Here is a 15,677-nt window from a genome sequence, read left to right on the forward strand (position 1 = left end):
CTGCTCGCGTTGCTGCTGTCAGATCCTGTCGCCGCTGTTCGTGCTTCAGTCGCCGCCGCCATCGCGCCGATTGCGTCGTGCCATCGTGAGCAGAACCACGAAGAGAGATGGATCGCGAGTGAGGGGGTCACGGGCTTGGAGCCGCCGCGCCTTCATCACCACCGCGTTCTCGCCGCGCTGCCGCCGTCGTCCTCACCACGCTACCGGGGGTGGAGAGAGAAAGAAGGTGGGGAGAAACAGGGAGGTCGCCGCCGTGACCCCTTCGTCGTTGTCGGCTTCCGCTCCGCTGCTGCTCGCCGCCTCTGCTTCTTGCTTTGATTTCTGTTTCTGCTTCGCCTTCTACTTCTTCTACTTCTTGATTTGTTGAATCTTTAATTTGTTGAATCATTGTTGGATTTGAGTTGTTGGTTTTCTTGATTTCTGAATTTCTTGATTTTTGAATTGTTGTTTGCTGTTGATGGAAGAAGTTTGTTAATTGATCTCTGTTAGTTGTGTGCTGTGCTGTGGTGGTGGTGGTGTTGGTGTTGGTATTGGTGTTGGTGGAAGAGGTAATTGTATTGGTAGTGGTGAGGGTATTTTTGTCCAAAAAAATTATAAGGACGATTTTAATAAAAAAAAACAACATTAAAGATGATTTTAAATCCAAAATTAGAAGAGAGACGATTTCGATTCTGGCCCTAAACTTTAGGGACCAAAACAATATTTACCCCTAATTTTAATGTATCTTTAGAACATATGATAATAAATTTGAATAATAATAATAATAATTACATAGAATCGCTTGTTAAACTAGCCAATAACAAAATTAATATTTTTTATTTCATAAATTCATTGTGATTTCTGACTGGTGTTTTAGCTTGCCATCCCATCTTCTTAGGACATGGCCTTATCTATCTGCTTATTATATCTATCATATGAAGATTATTTTTATTTTATTTTATTTTTAACAGTCGATGGAGTTCTGTCCCAAAGAATAGCCTTTGGGGTCTACGAAATGATCAACATTGTTGTCGTTACTTTAGACCTTCACGCCTTTCGTTTAGTTTTGATACACTGTCTTGTTTCCAACAAAGCTGATGGAATATCAATTATTGTGATGATGGCCCCGGATGAAGTCCCGTTGCAAACAGTGAATAATAATAATTCGAGTGAAAAAGCATAGCATCAAATATGTATCTCCAATATCCAAAGTTGCCATGCCAACCATATGGAGACATATATATAGGCAATATAGCATTCCACCATGGAAGTTTCGGACCAATTCTTCAAATTCATAATTTGTATTTCTTTCCCTTTAGTGGGAGAAGTTGATCCCTCAAATCAAATTATTTGATGAAGGACATCTCTTTCAATAATTTTACACTTAAAATTGCCTTTTTAGGACATCTTTTCTTTTAGTAATTTTACACTTCAAATTGTTTTTTTTTTTTTAGTTAACATGTATCCTACGCACATATTAAAGTTACTAACAAAAAAAATTTATTATAGAGAAAAATGCTAAAGAATCATCAAAATTTATTATTTTTGACAATTAATTAGCCATTAATATTTAAACGTGTGGGCTAAAGTATATGTTGGTTGTTGACTATAAAAAATTCTGCTCTTTTCTTCAATATAATTATTTTATATTTATTAAAATAAAAAGTTAACAAAATTTTACTAATAATAATCTTAATTTGTTCTCTTAAGATACATATTAGTTAAACTTTTTCTTTCATTAATAACTAGCACTTCTATAATTGAAAAATAAAAAAAATTATTCATTTATAGTTCTGTATAATTTAAAATAAAATTGAAATACTTATATTAAGATCTTATCTTTTTAAAGACACATTTATAAATAACATTGATAATTGAATTTATAGATATTTCATAATAATTCCTTAACAAAAATTTCAAGTTATTGTTACTCTTAATTTTTGAAAGTTGGTCATGATAAAATGCCATATGGAAAATACAATCCAATATGAGATATGATTTTGTTCTCAAGATTTATTTATTATGATAACAAAATATATTATTATATAAAATTGTCTTTGTTAAAATTTATAGGAAGATTTCATTTGTTGGTACTATCTTCATCCTTAGAAACCAAAATGACTTTTTAAAATTTCTTAACTTGTAGCCTTGTATCATTATAAAAATACATTGAATTGATGGGTGTTCATTAGTAAAATTCATTGAATTGATGGCTCCGTTTGGTTGATGTATTTGATAAGACATAGACATAGAGACACAGACATTAAAGACATGGACATAAAATATTTGTGTCTATGTATTGTGTTTGGCAAAAATAAGAAACAAGATAATTATCATTTAAATATTAAATAATATAATTATTCTTGAAAAAAATAGAAAATTAAAGTTCAGAATTTATCAAAGATTAATCAAAATTTAAATAAATAAAAAAAATTAAATGTACAAATTTTTTTTGAAAAAAATAGAAAAGTAAATTTAGTTGTAGAATCTAAAAGAGAAAGAGAAAAAAAAAGATTTGGGAAAATAAGAAGACAAATTTTAAAAACTCAATAAGGGTAAAAGAGTAAAAAATTAGTGTCTTACAAGTTGTGTCTCAGTGTCTCACCAAATTGGAGGTACACAAATTTAGTGTTTCCGTGTCCATCCGTGTCCTCCCGTGTCCTTCGAAAATCTGTGTCTCACCAAACCAAACAGCAGACATGTGTCACCGTGTACCACTGTGTCTATGTCTCAGTGTCTATGTCTCAGTAACCAAACGCTACCTAATATCACTGGGACATTAAATCTAAGTATTAGTTTGTGCGGAGACAAACTAAAAGAAGTTAAAGTCTTCAATAATTTCGAGTCAAAGAGATCTAATTAATATTTTATATTCTTGTCATCTATATAGATTGAATCTGAATTAAGATATAATTTTTTCTAAATAAAAATAACATGCATAAAATGATTGTTGACCTCTTTCACATTATCTACTATAATAGTCAATATAGTTCTTACTTTAAAAAAATCTTTTGATGACATATTGTCCAAAATATTTTGATAAAAAAAATAATGAGCTAACACATAAAATGCCATGTCTAAAAAAAGAATGATGATAATTTCTAGAATACATAATTCATATTTGTGTTGTCTCTTCTTGATATAAAGTAGTTGTGTCTATAAAAAATCTTATTTCTTTTGCTAGTTTGAGCACTTGACAAAAGTGTCAAAGATAAAACGAATTTACAATTGAATGTACCTCGTCTTGATCCATGTAGAATTATAAGAAGAATTTGTCTAAAATTTTCACTTCGTACAATCACTTTCTCTCAAAAAGATAAATCTTGATTATATGTCTGAGATAACCTCATGCTATATTTTAAGAATTTATCAAATATTTTCATAGTAGTACTTGTTAACCATGGGAGCCTTATTCCATGTTATAAGTTTGGTTCTCTATAACAATCTTGCTTGAGGAAGAACTTTATTTGATGTTACATATGAAATCCTCCATTGTATTTAACAATTTTTAAAACCTTGAGTATATTGTTCTTCCATTGGAAAGATGCAACTCTACTTGGAGCAACGTTCAGTTTTGAGTAAATATCAATCAATATCATGCTCTAACAAAATATTTTTCTAATATTGCTCTATGACCATACTTAGGAATGGTAGCTGCCATTCATCCTAAAATATAGTCTTTTAATGTTCTACTATTTCAACACATATTAGAAGATTCTATAAACTATGTATAGCTCATTCTCCAAATGAAATGAAAATCAAAACACAAATGGTTCTATCTATTGGATTTCGTAGCCAAATAGATGTCATGCTACAAATAGCTCATTCTCCATTCTCTCTTCCGTCTTTCATTCTTCATTAGTTTTAGGTTTTATATTAGATTAGGATTTAGAACTTTTTTGCACTATAGGTAACTAATCCTCCATTGTTAAAGTTTTGAGCTCTATTTACTTTGATGGATTAATAATTATTTATTCTTTTACTCTTGATTAATATTTTGATTATTGTTTAAGAATTGGTTTCGTTCTTCATCCTAAGAATTATTGATTATTGGAAAATAACTCTAATTCAACTTGCATTCTATTCGAGTCTTAGAAAAGTTATATCATTAGAATTACAGCTTGAAACCAATCTCTCATAATTTCTAATTATCTGAACTTAATGTGGTACATGACATATAACTGCATTATGCTTTGGGGTTCTTAGGGTTATGTGGCATATAAATCAGAATTTGAACTTCACCCTCTAATGCAATTGAGTGATCAAGGGATTGATGATTAGTTGCATTAGAAGAGATTGGATTGCCTAGGAAAAGGAATTTAATCACTTGGGATTTGTCATAAACATAATCATTACATGATCAAGGTAGTTGACATTGAATATTAATCCAGAAATTTAAATATCTCTGACACCTTAACTATCTTTGTCATATTATTTTCTTAACCAATTTTAGTTTGCTTTTATTTAATTCTCTATTTTTATATTATTTGCTATTGAAACCCTAAATTTTGATTGTCTGACTAGAATAATCAATTGACTATTGTTTGCTTAATCCGTTAATCCTCGTAGGATCGATACTCACTCACCTGAGTTTATTACTTGATACGACCTGGTGCACTTGTCGGTAAGTTGTGAATTGTAAAATCTGCACCACTTATGTACGTTTTTCTTGTGTGTGTGGATGTTTCAATCTGTACTGTCATGTTCTGCAGAATTTAGTTTTGACCTCCAAACTTCCAAAAGCCATAACTTTCTCTACAAAAATAATTTTGCTTCCATTGTTTTAAGGCAATAAACTAGACATCCTCAATTTTATGACAAAATAAACTCCACAAATTTGAAGATCTGACTTTAAATCAATTCTTTCAACCATCATTCAAAACTAAACCATACTCATTTATTTCATTCTCAACTCTCTATATTTTTTTCACTCAACAACTCATTAAATAGAAAAATCTCAATCCAAATATTCACTTCTCATTATTAACCTTATCTATTCACACACATAATAATCTCTATCACAAGCATATAATTCACAACTAAAACCAAGATCATAAGTTGGTATCATTATCATAAGTTCATTCTCAATGATCTTAAGCAATAACACATGACAACATCATATCATGCATAATTCATGAATATCCCCACGTCAACTAGCATAGGATTTCACATAACATTACATAATGATTATTTATAAAACAAAACTTATACCTTGAACAGTGATACCACTAGATTTGTTGGATTTCTCCTAGTGTTCAATCAACTCCAAATCAACCTATTTCATTAATTTAACTATATTATTACTTAGGACTTTTGACAAAATTAAAACAAATGAGGAAGAGAGTTTGTCACCTTATACCTTGAAAGTATGACACCCAAAAGTCCTTGAGCATGTGTTGTCATCTCCTTTAAGAATTAAACACGCAAATTTTAGGTTCCATGAACCCTAAACACAAAAATAAGGAAAAAGAAAGGAGAGGAGAGTTTTTTTTTATCTCAAACACTTACCTCAATAGGTGGTATGAATGCGAAGAGGAAGTGAGAGAAACACGTATCTACAAACAGGTCATCAACTATAACTCTAATTTATGAGAAAAATGAATTTGAAAATAATGATGAATAATGCTGCAACTCTCTTTTCTTCTTAACTCACATTTCTCTTCTCTGTTTCTAGAAGAAGTAGAATGAAAAGAAAGAAATAAAGGGACAGAGAGATATACGTGACTGTCAATTTGGATGAAAGGATAGTTTTATATTTTTACCAGTCTCAAACCTCTCTCTAGTTTAGGAGTTTTATTAAAACTTAGGGAATTTGATGTTTCAGAGAGTATACCTACGAGGTAGACATATTCAAGCTTTAGAGGATGATATCAAATTCATGTTGAACTTGCCATAGCTATGTGAGTGATGAGCGGATAATTTATACGTTTTTTGGCATTGTTTTTAGGTAGTTTTTAGTAGGATCTAGCTACTTTTAGAGATGTTTTCATTAATTTTTATGCTAAATTCACATTTCTGGACTTTACTATGAGTTTGTGTGTTTTTTTGTGATTTCAGGTATTTTCTGGCTGAAATTGAGGGACCTGAGCAAAACTCTGATAAGGAGGCTGACAAAGGACTGCTGATGTTGTTGGATTCTGACCTCCCTGTACTCAAAATAGATTTTCTGGAACTACAGAACTTCAAATGTCGCGCTGTCAACGGCGTTGGAAAGTAGACATCCAGAGCTTTCCAGCAATATATAATAGTCCATACTTTGTTCGATATTAGATGACACAAACGGGCGTTCAACGCCAGTTCCATGCTGCATTCTGGAGTAAAACGCCAGAAAGACGTCACAAACCAGAGTTAAACGCCAAAAACATGTTACAACTTGGCGTTTAACTCCAAGAGAATCCTCTGCACGTGTAAAGCTCAAGCTCAGCCCAAGCACACATCAAGTGGGCCCCAGAAGTGGATTTCTGCATCAATTACTTACTTCTGTAAACCCTAGTAGCTAGTTTAGTATAAATAGAACTTTTACTATTGTACTAGTGTCCGGTCTTGGATTGTCTAGTCTTTTACCATTTGATTTTAGACCTTCATGGGGGCTGGCCATTCGGTCATGCCAGGACCATTATCACTTATGTACTTTCAACGGTTGAGTTTCTACACACCATAGATTAAGGGTGTGGAGCTCTGCTGTACCTCGAGTTTCAATGCAATTACTACTATTTTCTATTCAATTCAGCTTATTCTTATTCTAAGATATTCGTTGCACCTCAACATGACGAATGTGATGATCTGTGACACTCATCATCATTCTCACCTATGAACGCGTGATTGACAATCACTTCCGTTCTACCTCAAAACGAGCGTGTATCTCTTGGATTCCTTGATCAAAATCTTCGTGGTATAAGCTAGAACCCTTTGGTGGCCATTCTTGAGAATCCGGAAAGTCTAAACCTTTTCTGTGGTATTCCGAGTAGGATTCAGGGATTGAATGACTGTGTCGAGCTTCAAACTCGCGATTGTTGGGCGTGGTGACAGACGCAAAAGAATCAATGGATTCTATTCCGACATGATCGAGAACCGACAGATGATTAGTCGTGCTGTGACAGAGTATTTGGACCATTTTCACTGAGAGGATGGGATGTAGCCATTGACAACGGTGATGCCCTACATACAGCTTGCCATGGAAAGGAATATGAAGGATTGAAGGAAGGTAGTAGGAAAGCAGAGATCCAACAGGGACAAAGCATCTCCATACACTTATCTGAAATTCCCATGAATGATTTACATAAGTATCTATTTCATATACTTTATGCTTTATTTATTATTATTTTCGAAAACCATTATAAACCATTTGAATCCGCCTAACTGATATTTACAAGATGACCATAGCTTGTTTCATACCAACAATCTCCGTGGGATCGACCCTTACTCACATAAGGTTTATTACTTGGACGACCCAGTGCACTTGCTGGTTAGTTGTGCGGGATTGTGACAAAGTGTGATTCACGTTTGAGAGCGCTACCAAGTTTTTGGCGCCGTTGCCAGGGATTGTTTGAGTTCAGACAACTAACGGCTCATCTTGTTGCTCAGATTAGGTAATTTTCTTTTCAAAAAGTTTTAAAAAATCTTTCAAAAATTTTTCTTTTCTTTTTTTTCCAAAACAATTTTTGAAAAAAAAAATACAAAAAAATTCATAAATTAAAAAAAAACCAAAAATATTTTGTGTTTCTTGTTTGAGTCTAGTGTCAATTTGTAAGTTTGGCGTCAGTTGCATATTTTTATTTTTCTCAAAAATATTTTCGAAAAACTCATGCATGGTGTTCTTCATGATCTTCAAGTTGTTCTTGGTAAGTCTTATTGTTTGATCTTTATATTTTCTTGTTTTGTGTCTTTTGTTGTTTTTCATATGCATTCTTGAATTCTTAGAGTCTAAATATTAAAAATTTCTAAGTTTGGTGTCTTGCATGTTTTTCTTTTCTTGAAAATTTTTCAAAAATAAGTCTTGATGTTCATCTTGACATTCAAAGTGTTCTTGGTGTTCATCTTGACATTCATAGTGTTCTTGCATGCATTATGTGTTTGATTCATAATTTTCATGTTGTGAGTCATTTTTTGTGTTTTTCTCTCTCATCATTAAAAATTCAAAAAAAATAAAAAATAAAAAAATTTATCTTTTCCTTAATTTTCTCATAAATTTCAAAAATTTGAGTTGACTTAGTCAAAAAAAAAAAACTTAGCTATTTCTTATAAGTCAAGTCAAATTTTCAATTTTAAAAATCTTATCTTTTCAAAACTTTTTCAAAAAAAAAAATCAAATCTTTTTCATTTTTCTTTTATGATTTTTGAAAATTTGAAAATATTTTTCCAAAATCTTTTCTTATCTTTATTTCATGATTTTCAAAAACTTTACTAACAATTAATGTGATTGATTCAAAAATTTGAAGTTTGTTACTTTCTTGTTAAGAAAGGTTCAATCTTTAAATTCTAAAATCATATCTTTTAGTTTCTTGTTAGTCAAGTAATTAATTTTAATTTTAAAAACCATATATTTTCAATCATATCTTTTTATCATATCTTCTTAAATCATATCTTTTTCAAAAATTTGATTTTAAAATATCTTTTCTAACTTCTTATCTTTTCAAAAATTTATTTTCAACTAACTAATTGACTTTTGGTTGTTTCTTATCTTTTCAAAACCAACTAACTACTTTTCCCTCTCTAATTTTCGAAAACTCCTCACCCGTTTTTCAAAATTCTTTTTAATTAACTAATTGTTTCAAATTTTAATTTTAATTTTGTTTCTTCTTTTAATTTTCGAAAAATCACTAACCCTTTTTCAAAATTAATTTTTCGAAAACTCCTCTCTCTCATCTTCTATTTATTTATTTATCTACTAACACTTCTCTTCTACTCAAGAATTCGAACTCATTCCTCCCCCTTGTGTTTGGATTCTTACCTTTTCCTTCTTTTATTCCTTTCTTCTTCTACTAACATAAAGAAATCTCTATACTGTGACATAGAGGATTCCTCTTCTTTTTCTGTTCTCTTCTCTTTCATATGAGCAAGAACAAGGAAAAAGGCATTCTTATTGAAGCTGATCCTGAACCTGAAAGGACTCTGAAGAGGAAACTAACAGAAGCTAAATTACAACAAGGCAAAGACAATCTTACTGAAATTTTCGAACAAGAAAAGGATATGGCAGCCGAACCCAACAACAATAATGCAAGGAGGATGCTTGGTGATTATACTACACCTACTTCCAAATTTGATGGAAGAAGCATCTCAATTCCTGCCATTGGAGCAAACAATTTTGAGCTAAAGCCTCAACTAGTCGCTCTAATGCAACAGAACTGCAAGTTCCATGGACTTCCATCAGAAGATTTCTATCAGTTTTTAAATGAATTCTTGCAGATCTGTGAGACTGTTAAGACTAATGGAGTAGATCCTGAAGTCTACAGGCTCATGCTTTTCCCTTTTGCTGTAAGAGACAGAGCTAGAACATGGTTGGATTCACAACCTAAAGATAGCCTAGACTCTTGGGATAAGCTGGTCACGGCCTTCTTGGCTAAGTTCTTTCCTCCTCAAAAGCTAAGCAAGCTTAAAGTGGATGTTCAAACCTTCAAACAAAAAGATGGTGAATCCCTCTATGAAGCTTGGGAAAGATACAAGCAGATGACTAAAAGGTGTCCTTCTGACATGCTTTCAGAGTGGACCATTTTGGATATATTCTATTATGGTCTATCTGAGTTCTCCAAGATGTCACTGGATCGTTCTACAGGTGGATCCATTCACCTAAAGAAAACGCCTGCAGAAGCTCAAGAACTTATTGACATGGTTGCAAATAACCAATTCATGTACATTTCTGAGAGGAATTCCGTGAATAATAGGATGCCTCAGAGGAAGGGAGTTCTTGAAATTGATGCTCTGAATGCCATATTGGCTCAGAACAAAATGTTGACTCAGCAAGTCAACATGATTTCTCAAAGTTTGAATGGATGGCAAAATGCATCCAATAATACTAAAAAGGCATCTTCTGAAGAAGAAGCTTATGATCTTGAAAAACCCTGCAATGGCAGAGGTGAATTACATGGGTGAACCTTATGGGAACACCTATAATTCCTCATGGAGAAATCATCCAAATTTCTCATGGAAGGATCAAGAAAAGCCTCAACAAGGCTTTAATAATGGTGGAAGAAACAGGCTCAGCAATAGCATGCCTTTTCCATCATCTTCTCAGCAACAGATTGAAAATTCTGAGTAGAGCTCCTCCTAGTACTCTTCCAAGCAATACTGAAGAGAATCCAAAAAGAGAGTGCAAGGCCATTGACATAATCAAAATGGCCGAACCTAGAGAGGAAGGGGAAGACATGAATCCCGATGAGGAAGACCTCATGAGACGTTTCCCAGACAAGAAGGAGTTCCCTATTAAGGACCTAAAGGAATCTGAGGCTCATATAGAGACCATAGAGATTACATTGAACCTCCTTCTGCCATTTATGAGCTCTGAGAACTATTCTTCCTCTGAAGAGGATGAAGATGTAACTGGAGAGCAAGTTGCTCAATATCTAGGAGCCATCATGAAGCTGAATGCCAAGTTGTTTATTAATGAGACTTGGGAAGATGCACCTCCTTTGCTCATTACTGAACTAGATACATAGGTTCAGCAAACTTTACCTTAAAAGAAACAAGATCCTGGTAAATTTTTAATACCATGTACCATAGGCACCATGACCTATGAGAATGCTCTGTGTGATCTGAGGTCAGGCATAAATCTTATGCCACTTTCTGTAATGGAGAAACTGGGGATCTTTGAGGTACAGGCTGCCACATTCTCATTATAGATGGCAGACAAGTCAGTAAGACAAGCTTAAGGATTGGTAGAGGACGTGTTAGTAAAGGTTAAAGGCCTTTACATCCCTGCTGATTTCATAATCTTAGACACTAGGAAGGAGGATAATGAATGCATCATCCTTGGAAGACCCTTCCTAGCCACAGCAGGAGCTGTGCTTGATGTTAACAGAAGAGAATTAGTCCTTCAATTGAATGGGGACTACCTTGTGTTTAAGGCCCAAGGCTATCCTTCTGTAACAATAGAGAGGAAGCATGAAAAGCTTCCCTCAGTACAGAGTCAAACAAAGCCCCCACAATCAAACTCTAAGTTTGGTGTTGGGAGGCCACAACCAAACTCTAAGTTTGGTGTTGAACCCCTACATTCAAACTCTACGTTTGGTGTTGGAAGTCCACAACATTGACCTGATCACCTGTGAAGTTCCATGAGAGCACACTGTCAAGCTAGTGACATTAAAGAAACGCTTATTGGGAAGCAACCTAATTTTTATTCATCTAATTTTATTTTTATTTCATTGTTCTTTTATGTTTTATTAGGTTCATGATCATGTGGAGTCACAAAACAAATACTAAAATTAAAAAAAGAATAAAAAAATAGAAGAAGAAAAAGCACACCCTGGAGGAAGAGCTTACTGGCGTTTAAATGCCAGTAAGGAGCATCTTTCTGGCGTTCAACGCCAGAACAGAGCATCTTTCTGGCGTTGAACACCAGAAACAACCAGCATTCTGGCGTTCAAACGCCAGGATTGCACCCTGAGGAAAGCTAGCATTAAACGCTAGAAGCAAGCATGGAACTGGCATTCAACGCCAGAAACATGCTGTAGACTGGCATTGAACGCCCAAAACAAGCATAGAACTGGCTTTTAACGCCAGAAACAAGCATCAATCTGGCGTTAAACGCCAGGATTGCATGCAAAAGGCATTTTACACGCCTAATTGGTGTAGGGATGATAAATCCTTGACACCTCAGGATCTGTGGACCCCACAGGATCCCCACCTACCTCAACTTACCTTCTCTCTTCTTCACACAATCCAATAACACTCTTCTCCAAATACCATTCACCAATCACATCAATCTCTCTTCCCAATTACCCTTCCACCACTCACATCCATCCACTCTTCCCTATAAACCCACCTACCTTCAAAATTCAAAATCTCTTTCCCACCCAAACCCACCCTAAATGGCCGAACCTACTCCCTCTCACTTCACTATATAAACCCCTCTATCCTTCTTCATTTTCACACACCACAACCCTCTCTTCTTCACCTTGGCCGAAACCATACACCTCTCCATTTCCTCTATATTTTCTTCTTCTTCTTCTTCTTTTCTTTCTTCTTTTGCTCGAGGGCGAGCAATATTCTAAGTTTGGTGTGGTAAAAGCATAGCTTTTTTTTCCATAACCACTTATGGCACCTAAGGCCAGAGAAACCTCTAGAAAAGGGAAATGAAAGACAAAAGCTTCCACCTCCGAGTCACGGGAGATGGAGAGATTCATCTCAAAGGTCCATTAAAACCACTTCTATGAAGTTGTGGCCAAGAAGAAGGTGATCCTGAGGTCCCTTTCAAGCTCAAGAAAAATGAGTATCCAGAGATCCGACATGAGATCCAAAGAAGAGGTTGGAAAGTTCTGATCAACCCTATTCAACAAGTCAGAATCCTAATGGTTCAAGAGTTCTATGCCAATGCATGGATCACTAGGAATCATGATCAAAGTATGAACCCGAATCCAAAGAATTATCTTACAATGGTTCGGGGGAAATACTTAGATTTCAGTCCAGAAAATGTGAGGCTGGCATTCAACTTGCCTATGATGCAAGAAGATGCACACCCCTTGGTGGACGAAATTGTGATCCTCAGAATTGGTCTCTTTGTATTTGTATGAAATCAAAAATACCCCAAAGAGATCATGGTATGATGAACTGGGATCTTAATAATCCCTGGTAAGGGCACCAACAGCTTAGTGTTGTTGTTGGACCAAAAGAGTTACAGGCACTGTTAGAGAAGCTCACAACTCCGTTCAACTTAACCAGCAAGTGTACTGGGTCATCCAAGTAATACCTTACGTGAGTAAGGGTCGATCCCACAAGAGATTGTTAGTATGAAGCAAGCTATGGTCACCTTGTAAATCTCAGTCAGGCAGATTAAATGGTTTATGATGAATTCGAAAATTAATAATAAAAAGAAAATAAAATAGGATAGAAATACTTATGTAAATAAATAGTGGGAATTTCAGATAGGCGTATGGAGATGCTGTGCTCCCCTCGAATCTCTACTTTCTTATTACATTCACCCAATCCTTCTTACTCCTTTCCATGGCAAGCTGTATGTAGGGCATCACCGTCGTCAATGGCTACTTTTCATCCTCTCGGGAAAATGGTCCTATGCGCTGTCACTGCATGGCTAATCGTCTGGAGGCATCACCCTTGACAATGGCTACATTCCATCCTCTCAGTGGCTAATCATCTGTCGGTTCTCAATCAGGTTGGAATAGAATCCATTGATTCTTTTGCGTCTGTCACTAATGCCCAACCTTCAGGAGTTTGAAGCTCGTCACAGTCATTCAATACCGGAATCTTACTCGGAATACCACAGACAAGGTTAAACTTTCCAGATTCCCGGAATCCTACTCGGAATACCACAGACAAGGTTAGACTTTCCGGATTCCCATGAATGCGGCCATCTATCTAGCTTATACCACGAAGATTCTGTTGGGGAATCTAAGAGATATGCGCCCAGCCTAAGGTAGAACGGAAGTGGTTGTCAGTCATGCGCATTCATAGGTGAGAATGATGATGAGTGTCACGGATCATCACATTCATCAAGTTGAAGTGCAACGTATATCTTGGAATAAGAATAAAAGAGAATTGAATAGAGGATAATAGTAATTGTATTGAAACTTGAGGTACAGCAGAGCTCCACACCCTTAATCTATGGTGTGTAGAAACTCCACCGTTGAAAATACATAAGTGAAAGGTTCAGGCATGGCCGAATGGCCAGCCCCCATGGTCTAAGGACTAGGCGTCCAGAGATGATCCTAAGATCTAAAGTGATCAAAAAGTTGTCTAATACAATAGTAATTTATCCTATTTATACTAGACTAGCTACTAGGGTTTACATGAGTAAGTAATTGATGTATAAATCCACTTCCGGGGCCCACTTGGTGTATGTTTGGGCTGAGCTTGATCTATCCACGAGCTGAGGCTTTTATTGGAGTTGAACGCCAAGTTATGACGTGTTTTGGGCGTTCAACTCCGGGTCGTGATGTGTTTCTGGCATTTAACTCCAGACAGCAACATGTACTTGGCGTTGAGCGCCACTTTGCGTGACAATTCCCGAATAAAGTATGGATTATTATATATTGCTGGAAAGCTCTGGATGTCTACTTTCCAACGCTGTTGAGATCGCGCCATTTGGAGTTCTATAGCTCCAGAAAATCCATTTTGAGTACAGGGAGGTCAGATTCCAACAGCATCAGCAGTCCTTTGTCAACCTCCTTTTCAGAGTTTTGCTCAAGTCCCTCAATTTCAGCCAGAAACTACCTGAAATCACAGAAAACACACAAACTTATAGTAAAGTCCAGAAATGTGAATTTAACATAAAAACTAATGAAAACATCCCTAAAAGTAGCTTGAACTTACTAAAAACTACCTAAAAACAATGCCAAAAAGCGTATAAATTATCCGCTCATCACAACACCAAACTTAAATTGTTGCTTGTCCCCAAGCAACTGAAATTCAATTAGGATAAAAAGAAGAGAATATACTATAAATTCCAGAATATCAATGAATATTAATTATAATTAGATGAGCGGGATTTGTAGCTTTTTGCTTCTGAACAGTTTTGGCATCTCACTTTTTCCCTTGAAGTTTAGAATGATTGGCTTCTCTAGGAACTTAGAATTTCGGATAGTGTTATTGATTCTCCTAGTTAAGTGTGTTGATTCTTGAACACAGCTACTTATGAGTCTTGGCCGTGGCCCTAAGCACTTTGTTTTTCAGTATTACCACCGGATACATAAATGGCACAGACACATGACTGGGTGAACCTTTTCAGATTGTGACTCAGCTTTGCTAGAGTCCCCAGTTAGAGGTGTCCAGAGCTCTTAAGCACACTCTTTTTGCTTTGGATCTCGACTTTAACCACTCAGTCTCAAGCTTTACACTTGGACCTTCATGACACAAGCACATGGTTAGGGACAGCTTGATTTAGCCGCTTAGGCCTGGATTTTATTTCCTTGGGCCCTCCTATCCATTGATGCTCAAAGCCTTGGATCCTTTTTACCCTTGCCTTTTGGTTTTAAGGCTATTGGCTTTTTCTGCTTGCTTTTTCTTTTTCTTTCTTTTTTTTTCGCAAGCTTTTTCTTTTTCACTGCTTTTTCTTGCTTCAAGAATCAATTTTATGATTTTTCAGATCATCAATAACATTTCTCTTTGTTCATCATTCTTTCAAGAGCCAACAGTTTTAACATTCATAAACAACAAGATCAAAAATATGCACTGTTTAAGCATTCATTCAGAAAACAAAAAGTCTTGTCACCACATCAATATAATTAAACTAAATTCAAGGATAAATTTGAAATTCATGTACTTCTTGTTCTTTTGAATTAAAACATTTTTCATTTAAGAGAGGTGAAGGATTAATGGAATTTATTCATAGCTTTAAGACATAGTTACTAACTACTAATGATCATGAAGTAGAGACATAAAACATAGATAAACATAACATAAAAACCGAAAAGCAGAAAGAAATAAGAACAAGGAATGAATCCACCTTAGTGGCGTCTTCTTCTTGAAGGTCCAACAATTTCCTTAAGCTCTTCTATGTCCCTTCCTTGCCTTTGTTGCTCCTCCCTCAA

The 15,677-nt window shown here is 35.1% G+C and overlaps 1 non-coding gene across 1 annotated transcript; it reads right to left on the bottom strand.

Annotated features, from left to right (window-relative positions):
- Positions 1-9,567: 9,567 nt before the first annotated feature.
- On the bottom strand, positions 9,568-9,675 carry LOC127741802 (small nucleolar RNA R71). The gene has a single exon (XR_008003007.1). It is a non-coding gene; the product is annotated as a small nucleolar RNA R71 (small nucleolar RNA).
- Positions 9,676-15,677: the final 6,002 nt, after the last annotated feature.

The sequence above is a fragment of the Arachis duranensis genome, chromosome 9 (assembly GCF_000817695.3).
Source record: "Arachis duranensis cultivar V14167 chromosome 9, aradu.V14167.gnm2.J7QH, whole genome shotgun sequence".
Classification (NCBI taxonomy): domain Eukaryota; kingdom Viridiplantae; phylum Streptophyta; class Magnoliopsida; order Fabales; family Fabaceae; genus Arachis; species Arachis duranensis.